We start from the raw sequence: 13,911 nt of genomic DNA, 5'->3' as shown, positions 1-13,911 counted from the left end.
TGTGAATCCACAGTGCTAACCACTATGCTACCGTGCTGCCCCGAAAGGGAAGCTTAGGATTCTTGAAAAATGGTCGAGGTAAATTCTGCACAAGGTAAACTAAAATCAATGACAACAAATTGTGATTATTTGGACAAAGGCAAGATGTGGGACAAAGTGAGACCAGAAAGTTCTCTCTTGATTCTATTCTTATCTCTTCAATAATAGTCAGACTATCTCCCGCCATGGGGTTTCTTGCTGCCCTCCCACAAATAACTCCGTGGAATATATTCTTGACACCACCACCACCCCTCCTCTTCTTATCTACATGCTGCACACCTTGGTGACACCCAAGATTTGGGTTCTATGAGTAGGTTGACACCTAGCTCTACTTATCAACCGTCTCTGTATTGTCCTGGATGAGCCGCCATTTCCTCTAGTTAAACACCATCAACGCCCACCACAAAGATCGCACTTGCATAATTGAGTCCATCCCCGTCCCCATCCAGACACTGTCCCAGGTTGAGTCGGACTGTTCGCAACCTTGGCCGCGCGAGGACGCTGACGTGTGCTGGGCCCGTATCCTTTCCATCATAAAGGGTGTCTGCCTACTTCATACTTTGTAACGTTGGGCCTCAGTCCTTCAGTTCATCTGCTGCTGAAACACTCAGGCGAAGCCTTTGTCACCTCAAGACTTTACTATTCCAATGTTCTGCACCCTCCAGAAACAATGTATTTGTGTAAAAGACAATCTGTTCGTTGAAGTAAAGTTAACTTGGCTGTTTGAATTGGGTGTGTTTATCAATTCTAAATCAGATTCATTGGCTTGTTATTTTGCTTCATTTCTCACAGGTCCCATATGCCAGTTCACATATAATCACGACAAAGTGATCATGAACATGGTATATATTCTCCAAAAGGGGGTTTTGCAAATAGTGAAATGCAAATCCTGCTACATTTTTATAGATTAGCAACGGGTTGAAGATATGTAATAAGGGCGAGTGGGGTTTAATGGAAGTGTGAATTATTGGATCCTTTTGGAGGACATAAGTGAATGGAGAAAAGGCAAGATCTTGAAGACAGGTAGACTTCCTTACTCATTATTTTCACTATTGTTGAATTCTGATGTGATGGAGATGAACTGGTTGCACAGAACGTTGTGCTATTTCTGTGCAATTTACTAGTTTTGTGGAATGTGGGCATCACTGGCAATGCCAGCACTTGTTGCCCATCCCCAGCTGCCCAGTCAATCACATTAGAGTCACATGTACGCCAGACCAGATTCATTCAAGAACCACAACAGGGTTTTACAACAGTTGATGACAATTTCATGGCCAACATTACAGCTTTCAACAGTCCCCAGAGGACGTGGGCCTCAGGATTACTTAGTCCAGCAGCATTACCACTGGACCACTGCCTCCCACTATGCTCCAGCCTTCCCAGTGACTATCTGAGCTTCACAAACCAGGGAAGCCTCAGCTGTGATCCACACTCTTGTGCTGGTCTAAAATTAAATACTTTATACATCACCTTTCACAACTTCGGGACATCCCAAAGTTTTTTTTAAAGACAGTCAAGTGTAAAAGTAAAGTCATCGTTGTCCCAAACGACCATAGGCTGTTTTCTGCTATTAGTGGAGAGAGATGATTGGTGGGGGTTTAACCCGAGGGTCACCACACCTCAGGCGAGGGGCGAGGTTTGCGAAGGCGGGGCCTTCATGATCAGCCGGTACAGGGGGCGGTTTAGCTCAGTTGGCTGGATAGCCCCCCTCCCCCCACATTCTCCCCCAGGAGGTACCACTGGCTAGTTACCTGGACAAGAAAACCTTGTTGATCTTTTATAACTCGGGGGTGAGAGCTCTACAGTTCCAATTCAGGCAGTTCCACTTCAGGCAGTCAACCCGTTCAAAACAATTACCAGGGCAGATATCAAATTCTTTTGATAGACTCTGCCCTACCATGAAATGTTTATTTGTACACTGCAGCAGAATTGGAGCTGAAAACATGCAATCGCGATGAATGGACAATAGCAGTCAGCTTTGGAAATTCCTCTTTTGTCAAATTGAGGTAGGTTTTAAGGCGTATCTGGTGGCAGGGAGCTGCAAGGAGCAAATTCCAGAGCTTAGGGCCTTGAAAGTTGAAGGCCCAGCAACCAATGGTGTCGAAGTTAAAATGGAGGGTTCTCAAAAGGCCAAACTTAGATGGATGCAGATATTTCAGAGGGTTGAGGAGACTACAGAGATATGGGGCGGGATTCTCCTTTCGCGGGACTAAGTCCCCCACGCCAGCGGGAAAACCGGCGCCAACCACTCCAGCGTCAACGGCCCCCGAAAGTGAGGAATTCTCCACACTTCCGGCGGCTAGGTAGACGCTGGAGGGGTTGGCGCCGCTCCAGCCGGCGGCGAAGGGATTGCGCGAGTCAGCGCATGCACCGAAGGGCCGGCGTGATCTCGAGCATAAGCGGAACCGCCAGCGTGGTTCCGCGCATGCGCAGACCAGCCGGCGTATTCTGCCACATGCACAGGGGGTTGTCTTCTCCACACCGGCCATGGCGGCCTACGGGGCAGGCGCAGAAGGAAGGAGTGCCCCCATGGCACAGGCCCACCTGCAGATCAGTGGGCCCCAATCGCGGGTTGGGCCACCATGGGCCCCCCCCCTTGAGGACCGCCTCCGCCGCATTCCCCCCCCCCCCCCCCCCCAAGGACCGCCCCCGCCGACGTACCTGTCAGGTCCCACCGTGTGGGACCATGCCTAACCCACGCCGGTGGGACTGACCAAAAACCAGATGACTGTTCGGTCCATCGGCACCTGGAGAATTGCCGGGGGTGGTGGGGGTGGTGGGGGAGGGGGCTGCCAACGGCCCCCGACCGGCGTGAACCCCGGCCCCACCTGAAAACCGGTGCCAGAGAATATGACAGCTGGTGTCGGGCCGGTGGGGCGGGATTCACGCCGCCCTACGGGGAATCTCCGACCCAGCGGGGGAGGGGAGGGGGTCGGAGAATCCCGCTGACAGAATCCCGATAGTACGAGGCCATTTGGTCCATCGAGTCTGCCCTGACTCTCTGAAAGAGCACCCCACTCCAACCTTTAGACATCAGGGAGCAATTTGGCATGGCGAATCCACCTTTGGACTGTGGAAGGAAAACCGGAGCACCCGGAGGAAACCCACGCAGACACGGGGAGAACGTGCAGACTCCACACAGACAGTGACCCAAGGCCGGGATTGAACCCGGGTCCTCAGCGTCATAGGCAGCAGTGCTAACCACTGTGCCACCGTGCTGCCTGGCCTAGTGCTGTTTCTGAATCTTTTATTTCATTGAGAAAGTGGGGTCACCATTAGCGAGAGGGAATGTTGCCCGTGTTCGATCCCAACAGCGTCGCCAGTACTGTTACTAATATTAATGATAATGTTGGTGAACCACAAGCCTTCCCTTATATCGATCAAATGACCGCACAGCCAGTTAGTTAGTTCAAAAGATGGTTTATTTACATACACAAGAGTTACCTCGACATGCAAACACAATATCTACTACGAGTTAAACTACACCCATCAGTGACAATAACCTATACTTAACTTCAGGGCGACCGTCACTGTGCACTTGGAATATTGCGCACAATTCTGGTCGCCACATTACCAGAAGGATGTGGAGGCTTTGGAGAGGGTGTAGAGGACGTTTACCAGGATGTTGCCTGGTTTGGAGGGTGTTAGCTATGTGGAGGGGCTGAATAGACGCGGACTGTTTTCATTAGAACTACAGAGGTTGAGGGATGACCTAATAGAGGTCTACAAGATCATGAGGGGAATGCATAGAGTGGATGGACAGGCACTCTTTCCCAGGGTGGAAGGGTCAGTCACTAGGGGGCGTAGGTTTAAGGTCCGTGGGGCAAAGTTTAGAGGAGATGTGCGAGGCAGGTTTTTTACGCAGAGGGTGGTGAGTGCCTGGAACACGTTGCCAGGGGAGGCTGTGGAAGCAGATACATTAACGGCGTTCAAAAGGCATCTTGACAAACTCATGGATAGGATGTGTAGAGAGGGATACGGTACAAGGAAGTGCTGAGGGTTTTGGCCAAGGTTGGTATCATGACAGATACAGACTCGGAGGGCCAAAGGGCCTGTTCCTGTGCTGGATTGTTCTTTGAAAACAAGATGCAGAAATATATTACCAGTCTATGGCCCAACTTTGAATTTTCTCCACTGAACAGACCCCACAAAACAAACGCTGACTTTCAGCAGGGACAGACCATCCCGGCAGGGGGTGGGGATGGATAATCCCACTCCGGAGGGGGGGGGGGGGGCTGCAGTGAGTCAGAACCTCAGCACTGAAGGGATGTAGGGAAGGGGAATGTGAGCAGGACAGGGGAAAGATCAGAAAAACCTTGACCAAAAAGATAGTTAAAATTGCAGGAAAAGAGAGAGAAAGAGTGCTCCAGAGAGAATGTGATAGCGAGAGAGAGAGAGAGAGAGAGAATGTGATAGAGAGAGAGAGAGAGAATATGATAGAGAGAGAGAGAGAATATGATAGAGAGAGAGAATGTGATAGCGAGAGAGAGTGCTCCAGAGAGAGAGAGAGAGTGCTCCAGAGAGAGAGAGAGTGCTCCAGAGAGAATGTGATAGCGAGAGAGAGAATGTGATAGAGAGAGAGAGAGAGAGAATATGATAGAGAGAGAGAATGTGATAGCGAGAGAGAGAGAGAGAGAGAGAATGTGATAGAGAGAGAGAGAGAGAATATGATAGAGAGAGAGAGAGAGAATATGATAGAGAGAATGTGATAGCGAGAGAGAGAGAGAGAGAGAGTGCTCCAGAGAGAGAGAGAGTGCTCCAGAGAGAATGTGATAGCGAGAGAGAGAGAGAGAATGTGATAGAGAGAGAGAGAGAATATGATAGAGAGAGAGAATGTGATTGCGAGAGAGAGAGAGAATATGATAGTGAGAGAATGTGATAGAGAGAGAGAGAGAATATGATAGAGAGAGAGAGAGAGAATGTGATAGCGAGAGAGAGAATGTGATAGCAAGAGAGAGAGAGAGAGGATAGAATGTGATAGAGAGAGAGAGAGAATGTGATAGAGAGAGAGAGAGAATATGATAGAGAGAGAGAATGTGATAGCGAGAGAGAGAGAATGCGATAGCGAGAGAGAGAGAGAGAGAGTGCTCCAGAGAGAATGTGATAGTGAGAGAATGTGATAGAGAGAGAGAGAGAGAATATGATAGAGAGAGAGAATGTGATAGCGAGAGAGAGAATATGATAGTGAGAGAATGTGATAGAGAGAGAGAGAGAGAATGTGATAGAGAGAGAGAGAGAGAATGTGATAGAAGAGAGAGAATGTGATAGCAAGAGAGAGAGAGAGAATGTGATAGCAAGAGAGAGAGAGAATGTGATAGCAAGAGAGAGAGAGAGAGAGAGAGAATGTGTGGAAGGGAGGCCGAGAATGGCAAATTCTTACAATTAGAAATCTTGGAATAGCCCAATGAATTGCTATTATAGCGTCAGTGTTAAGTCAGTGTTAAGTCAGTGTTAAGTGTGCCGTATTTCTATCACTTTGTGCCCCTATAACCGTTAGGGGAGGAGGTGGTGGTGTAGTGGAATTGTCACTGGGCTCGTAGACTCTGTCAAACTAACAACTTGCATTGTTCTGTAAAGAGATAGTAGACAGATGACTAAACATTTGGTCAAAGAAGCAGAGAGTCTAAAGTAGAAAAGGGAGGGGGTGGTGGGGAGGTGGGGATAGGGAATTCCAGAGTTTAGAAGAGATTAAACTGGAGGAGCGTAGAGGCCTCGAGCAGTGGTGTTGAAGGAGATGACAGAGTCAGGGAGAGGGCAAGGCCATGGAGGAATTTTAAAGGCATTGGCTTACTCAATCTGTTTCGATTCTGGCAACAGCACACCCATCTCCGCTATCCTGGTAGCAAAACTGACCTCATAATATTGGATTTTTGAAAACCAAACTAAACAAGATCCAGTGGAAAAATTTGCAATTTAGACAACGTTTTAAGCTAACGAGGCCAGTTTTTAAGCTTAGGTCTATGTTTTCACATACCAGCCTCCCCGAACAGGCGCTGGAATGTGGCGACTAGGGGGTTTTCACAGTAACTTCATTGAAGCCTACTCGTGACAATAAGTGATAATTATTATTATTGTTGTTGGCCCCTGTTTGTGGTCACCATCTTCTTGAGCCATCAAGTTTGGACTCAATGTGGGAGGAGGGGAAGGGTCTGGTGAGGTTTGGCAACTTGTTCGTGGAGGGTCAGTTTGCCAGCTTTGGGGAGCTTTTGGTAAAGTTTCAACTCTCTGGGATGAACATGTTCCAGATTCATAGCTTTGTGCAAAAGACCTTCCCTTCATTTCCCTTGCCGCCACCATCATCCCTGGATTCTGTCTTTAGCCGGTGTCTGGTGGTGGTGGTGGCGCGGGAAGGGGAGCACATCTTACAAGTGGAGTCAGCCACAGTGGAGGAAGTGGAAGCAAAGTGGTAGGGAAAATTGAGATCCATTTTGGATGGGGTGTGGAGTCAGGCCCTTCACAAGGTAAACTCCACGTCCCCTTGTGTGTGTGCGGTTCCGTTTAAAATGGTGCATAGAGCTTAGAGCTCATCTGACCAAGGCTTGGAGTGGTTTCTTTTTGGGAGTGGAGTGATGTTCTTGGAGGCCGAGCACGCTCAGATATTCTGGTCACATCCCAAATTGCTAAGCTTTTGGGTCTCCTTTTTGAACACCATGTCAGTAATTCAGAATGCCTTGCCCGCTGGTGGCCATTTTCCGGGTATCAGATCCACTGGTGCTGCAGACGGGAGTGAAGGTGGATGTCCTCTCCTTTGCCTCGTTGATAGCGCGGAGGCGAGTTCTGTTTGGGTGGAGGCCCCCGACTCCGCCCAATGCCTCAGCCCTGGTTTGAGTGACCTCATGGAATTTTGTATTTGGAGAAGGTCAAATACACCATCAGGGGGTCAGGTGAGGCGGGGGGGGGGAGGGGGGGGGATCTACCAGAGATGGCAGCCATTAATTTCACTTTTTAAAGAGTTAGTTACCGTCGGTTGTTTGGGGGTGGGGGTTTAGTTTACGGTTGAGGGTTTGTTGGATGTGATCTATCTTGTTGGTTATGTGTTTTTTAAATTAGGTAACTTGTAGCATCCGTGGGCAGCACTGTGGCGCAGTGACCCCGACCCTGTGTCACGGCCCGTGTCTGCGTGATTCTCACCCCCACAACCCAAAGGTGTGCAGGGTAGGTGGCTGGGCCATGATGAAGTTGCCCCTTAATTGGAATAAAAAAAGAGAATTGGGTACTCTAAATTTATTTTTTAAAACTTGTAACATCTGTTTTTTTAAATTCCTTTCTCAGAGTTACGAAGCCAGAGCGCAAAATGTGGACAGGGTCGAACCCCTAATCCAGCTTCTCGCCTGCTCCAAAAACCAATTCAAATTGAATCCAATTCATGGTCCCCACAAGAGAGACAGCCCAGATCCAGGCATTACACCTGACCTCGCGCTCAATCCCGGCCACAAGACCAAGAAGCAATGCAATATCCATTTTTATATGGTTAAATTGTTAAAAATGAAAACTTTCCAATAGAAATATAATTCTTAAAAATTAAAAATAAACCCTGTGAGGCCATGTGGAAACTGGGGTGTTGGTTATTTCTGGATCTGAAGTTAATGACAGCAAGGCTGATTACATAGAAATTATAGTCACCAAACAGTAGGTTCTCACTAATTGACTTATACTCTACACAGTGTCCTCCCACCCTATCTCCTCTCCCACTATCAGTCCCTCCTTCTATTCCTTACTACCTGACAAAGTAATGAACATTCACTCCCTTCACCACTAGGGCACGGCAGCAGCCGTGTGTACCATCAGCAAGGTAGGGGCTGGTTTAGCACACTGGGCTAAATCGCTGGCTTTTAAAAGCAGACCAAGGCAGGCCAGCAGCAATTCCCGTACCAGCCACCCCGAACAGGCACTGGAATGTGGGGGCTGGGGGCTTTTCACAGTAACTTCATTTGAAGCCTACTTGTGACAATACGCGATTTTCATTTCATTTTTTCATTTTCATTCAGGTGCACTGCAGTAACTCGCCAAGTGTCTTTGACAGCATCTTCAAAACCCATGACATCTACCACCGAGAAAGACCAAAAACTGTCCCACAAGAACACCACCCGCTGTGATTTCCCCTCCTAGCTGCTCGCCATCCCAACTTGGAAATATATTGTCCTTCCTTCACTGTCACTGGGTCAAAACCCTCAAACTACCATCGAACAGCACTCTGGCACACCTACACCATTTGGACAGCAGCAGATTGAGAAGGTGGCTCACAGCAGCCTTTTCAAGGGCTATTACACAAAGGGAAATAAATGCCGTCAGTCATGCACACATCATAAGAACAAACTGAAAAAAGCTTTCCGCTTCAACACATTCAATTAGAAACAGATTTGACTCGACAATGTTTTTTTTAAATTCATGCACGGGATGTGGGCGTCACCGGTCAGGTCAGTATTTATTGCCCATCCCTAGTTATAGAATTTACAGTGCAGAAGGAGGACATTCGACCCATCGAGTCTGTACCGGCCCTTGGAAAGAGCACCACACGACTCCACCCTATCCCCGCAACCCAATAATCCGACCCAACCTTTAGGAAACTAAGGGGAAATTTATCATGGCCAATCCACATAACTTGCACATCTTTGGACTGTGGGAGGAAACCGGAGCACCCGGAGGAAACCCACGCAGACACGGGGAGAAAGTGCAAACTCCACAGTCGCCCGAGGCTGGAATTGAACCTGGGATTCTGGAGCTGTGAGGCAGCAGTGCTAACCACTGTGCCACCTTCAGAATGTGGTGGTGAGCTGCCTTCATGAACTGCTGCAGTCCCAGAGGTACAGGTACACCCACTGCGCTGTTAGAGAGGGATTTCCAGGATTTTGACCCAGCGACAGTGAAGGAACGGCGATATATTTCCAAGTCGGGGTAGGAGGGGAACCTCCAGGTGGTGGGGTTCCCAGGTTTCTGCTGCTCTTATCCTTCTAGCTGGTTGTGGTCTTGGGAAGATGCTGCCAAGGAATCTTGGTGACATGTTGCAGTGGATCTTGTAGATGGTTGCCACGGCTGCCACTGTTAGTCGGTGGTGGAGGGAGTGAATGTTTGTGGAAGGGGAGCAATCAAGCAGGCAGCTTTGTCCTGGATGGTGTCGAGCTTCTTGAGTGTTGTTGGAGCTGCACTCATCCAGGCAAGCGGAGAGTATTCCATCACACTCCTGACTTGTACCTTGTAGATGATAGACAGGCTTTGAGAGGGGAGGGGTCAGGAGAGGAGTTACTCGCTGTAGGATTCCTAGTCTTTGACCTGCCCTGGTAGCCACAGTATTAATCCCTCTAGACCAGTTCAGTTTCTGAACAGTGGTAACCCCCAACGATGTTGTTTATGAGGGATGGTAATGCTATTGAATGTCAAGGGGTGCTGATTAGATCCTCTCTTGTAGGAGATGGTTGATGGTCTTGCCAAGCACTTGTGTGGCGCAAATGTAACTTCCTATTTGTCAGACGTGCATGAAGTTTGTCATGGCAGCATGGTAGCACAGTGGCTAGCACTGTGACGTCACAGAGGCACTGGTCCCAGGTTCCATTCCCGCTGGGTCACTATCTGCATGGAGTCTGCATGTTCTCCCTGTGTCTGCGTGGGTTTCCTCCGGGTGCTCCGGTTTCCTCCCACAGTCCAAAGACGTGCAGGTTAGGTGGATTGGCCATGATAAATTGTCCTTAGTGTCCAAAGGGTTAGGAGCGATTATTGAGTTATGGGGATAGGGTGGAAGTGAGGGCTTAAGTGGGTTGGTGCAGACTCGATGGGCCGAATGGCCTCCTTCTGCACTGTATGTATGTTCTATGTTAGGTCTTGTTACATTAGGACATGGACTGCTTCATTATCGGAGGATAGCAAATTTTGTCTGCGAACATCCCCACTTCTGACCTTATGATGGAAGGGAGGTCATTGATGAAGCAGCTGAAGATGGTTTGGCCGAGGACACGACCCTGAGGAACTCCTGCAGTGATGTCCTGGAGTTGAGATGATTGACCTCCAACCACCACAACCATCTTCCTTTGTGCCAGGTATGACTCCAACCAGCCGAGAGTTTTCCTCCATATTCCCTTGACTCTAGTTTAACTACGGCTCGTTGATGCCACGCTAGGTCAAATGCTGCCTTGGATGTCAAGGGCAGTCACTCTCACTTCACCTCTGGCATTCAGCTCTTTTGTCCTTGTTTGAACCAAGGCTGTAAGGAGGTCAGGAGCTGAGTGACCCTGGCAGAATCCAAAATGAGCAATGGTGAGCAGGCTATTGCTGAGTAACTGTTGCTTGTTGCATTGGTTTGTACCCAATTCATTTTTTCCAATTAAGGGGCAATTTAGCGTGGCCAATCCACCTACCCTGCACATGTTTGGGTTGTGGGGACGAAACCCACGCAAACACGGGGAGAATGTGCAAACTCCATATGGACAATGACCCAACGCCGGGATTGAACCTGGGACCTTAGTGCCGTGAGGCAGCAGTGCTAACCACTACGCCACCGTGCTGCCTTGACAGCACTGTTCTTTTCCTTTTATAAATTTAGAGTACCCAATTATTTTTTCCAATTAAAAGGAGCAATTTAGCGTGGCCAATCCACCTATCCTGCACATCTTTGGGTTGTGTGGATGAAACCCAGAAAAATGTGCAAACTCCACCATGGACAGTGACCCAGGGCCGGGATTCGAACCCGATGTCCTCAGCGCCGTAGGCAGCAATGCTAACCACTGTGTCACCATGCTGCCCTTTGTTGCACTGTTGATGACTCGTTCCATCACTTTGCTGATGATAGAAAAGAGACTGATAGGGCAGTAATTGGCTGGGTTGGATTTGTTCTGTTTCTTGTGTGCAGAACACACTTGGGCATTTTTCCACATTGCCGGGTAGATGCCAGAGTTGTAGCTGTACCAGAACAGCTTGGTTAGGGGTGTGGCAAGTTCTGGAGCACAAGTCTTCAGTACTATTGCCGGGATATTGTCAGGCCCATGGCCTTTGGAGTATCCAATACCTTCAGCTGTTTCTTGATATCATGTGGAGTGAATTGTATTGGCTGAAGACTGACAGCCGGTGGAGACAGAGTTGGATCATCTATTCGGCACTTCTGGCTGAAGATTGTTGCGAATGCCTCAGTATTGTAGCACTGATGTGCTGGGTGCCTCTATCGTTGAGGATGGGGATATTTGTGGAACCTCCTCCTCCAGTGAGTTGTCTAATTGTCCACCACCATTCATGGCTGGAAGAGGCAGGACTGCAGAGCTTGGATCTGAGTTTGTTGTGGAATCACTTAGCTGTGTCTATTACTTGTTGCTTATGCTGTTTGGCTCACATGTAGTCTTGTGTTGTAGCTTCACAAGGATGACATTTCATTTTTAGGTATGCCTGATGTTGCTCCTGGCATGCTCTCCTGAATTCTTCATTCAACCAGGGTTGATGGTAATGGTAGAGTGGGGGGTATGCCAGGCCATGAAGTTGCAGATTGTGGTGGAGTACAATTCTACTGCTGCTGATGGTAACGGTATCTTATGGGCGCCCAGTCGAGATGCTAGTGCCACACAACATGAGGGAGGGTATCCTCAATGTGAAGATGGGACTTGGTCTCCACAAGGCCAGTGCGGTGGTCACTTTTACAGATACTGTCATGGACAGATGCATCTGCAGTAGGCAGGTTGGGGTCATGTATGTTTTTCCCTCATGTTGGTTCCCTCACCACCTGCTGCAGCCCGAGTCTATTATGCCAGTTCGCTCTGTGGTGGTACTACCGCGCCACTCTTGGTGATGGGCATTGATGTTCCCCCACCCAGAGCATATTCTGCGCCCTTACCACCCTCAGTGCTTCCTCCAAGTGGTGTTCAACATGGAGGAGTAACTGATTCATCAGCTGATGGTGGCTGGTACTGAAAATGAAATGAAAAACGAAAATCGCTTATTGTCACGAGTAGGCTTCAATGAAGTTACTGTGAAAAGCCCCTAGTCGCCACATTCCGGCGCCTGTCCGGGGAGGCTGGTACGGGAAGCGAACCGTGCTGCTGGCCTGCTTGGTCTGCTTTAAAAGCCAGCGATTTAGCCTGGTGAGCTAAACCAGCCCCTGGTAATCAGCTTGGTAATCAGCAGGCAGTTTCCTTGCCCATGTTTAACCTGAAGCCAGGAGACTTCATGGGGTCCAGGGTTGATGTTGCGGACTCCCAGGGCAACTCCCTCCCGACTGTATACCGCTGTGCTGCCACCTCTGCTGGGTCTGTCTTGCCGGTGTCTGGGACATTGTCTGTAAGGTATGATCCTGTGAGTATGACTAGGCTTTTGCTTGACTAGTCTGTGTGACAGCTCTCCCAACTTTTGGCACAAGCCCCCAGATGTTATTAAGGAGGACTTGGCAGGGTCAGCAGTTCTGGGTTTGCCGTTGTCGTTTCCAGTGCCTGGTTCAATGCTGGGTGGTCCGTCCCGTTTTATTCCTTTTTCGGGTTTTTATAGCAGTTGAATACAACTGAGTGTCTCGCTTGGCCAATCCAGGGTCAACCACATTGCTGTGGGGTCTGGAGTTACAGTAACATGTAGGCCAGACCAGGTAAGGGCGGCAGATTTCCTTCCCTAAAGGACATTAGTGAACCCGATGGGTTTTTACGATAAAATCGACAATGGTTTCATGGTCATCATTAAACTTTAAACTCCAGATTTTTTTTTGAGCTGGAATTCCACTACCTGCCGGGTCCCCAGATCGGGATTACTCATCCAGCGACAATACCACTACACCTCTACCTCCTCCCCGGCAATGTGAGATATGAAATGTAATGTTGGGTTAAAGGAGACAGTTTCTGTCTCCTTTATTTGAATGGCAGGGCAGCATGGTGGTTAGGGCAGCAGGGCCCTAAAGGGCAGCAGGGTAGCATGGTGGTTAGCATAAATGCTTCACAGCTCCAGGGTCCCAGGTTCGATTCCCGGCTGGGTCACTGTCTGTGTGGAGTCTGCACGTCCTCCCCCTGTGTGCATGGGTTTCCTCCGGGTGCTCCGGTTTCCTCCCACAGTCCAAAGATGCGCGGGTTAGGTGGATTGGCCATGCTAAATTGCCCGTAGTTGTCCTAATAAAAGTAAGGTTAAGGGGGGGGTTGTTGGGTTACGGGTATAGGGTGGATACGTGGGTTTGAGTAGGGTGATCATGGCTCGGCACAACATTGAGGGCCGAAGGGCCTGTTCTGTGCTGTACTGTTCTATGTTCTAGTTTCAATACACACATGGGCTTAGGAGTTAAGGGGTGGATTCACAGCAAATGCCTGTTTGCTCTCTAAACTGCAAATAGTTGTAGGGCCAGTGTTGGCAGGCACCACTATAGAGAATATAACAATGGAACCACACCAGAGAAAATCTGGGATGGGGGGGGGGGGGGGGAGAGAGAATCGGTCCCCCGCATCTTCACCGGTACAGAGTTTTTTGCATTCTAACAGCAAGCATATAATTGCCGCTCTTCATATTTAAGTGTCTGACTGAACAGCAATAAAGGGCGGGGGGGGGGGGGGGGGGGGGGGGGGGAGAGGGGGCAGCGATATTTAGAAGTCACCCTCTCCACTGGGGGGTGGGGGAATCACAAAACTGGATGGCGCAACACAAAACTGGATTTTTCCACAGATTCCAAGTTTAAAATATCTCGATACAACCTGTAATCAGTTAGAACCAGTTCGGGTGGGGCGGGTCACCTGTCCCCCACAGGCACCACAAACACTGAATGGGAGACAATAAACATGCATTCAAATAAAACACAGCATGTCACCTTACAGCTTGGCTGACAATTAGCAATGGCAGCAGCTACCTCTCACGTTGGATTTATTTCAGAATTATTCTGCCTCCTTCGCTCCATTGTGTGGTTTTGAATGGCCACTCAGCCACATTGTAAAC

The 13,911-nt window shown here is 49.0% G+C and overlaps 1 protein-coding gene across 4 annotated transcripts in view; it reads right to left on the bottom strand.

Annotated features, from left to right (window-relative positions):
• LOC119973569 (proline and serine-rich protein 2-like) overlaps positions 1 to 13,911 on the bottom strand; it is a 63,510-nt gene that overhangs the window by 36,715 nt on the left and 12,884 nt on the right. The window lies entirely within an intron of this gene.

This window comes from Scyliorhinus canicula, chromosome 11 (genome assembly GCF_902713615.1).
Source record: "Scyliorhinus canicula chromosome 11, sScyCan1.1, whole genome shotgun sequence".
Taxonomy (NCBI): domain Eukaryota; kingdom Metazoa; phylum Chordata; class Chondrichthyes; order Carcharhiniformes; family Scyliorhinidae; genus Scyliorhinus; species Scyliorhinus canicula.
The sequence above is the reverse complement of the archived record's forward strand: the minus strand, read 5'-3'. Positions and strand labels throughout refer to the sequence as shown.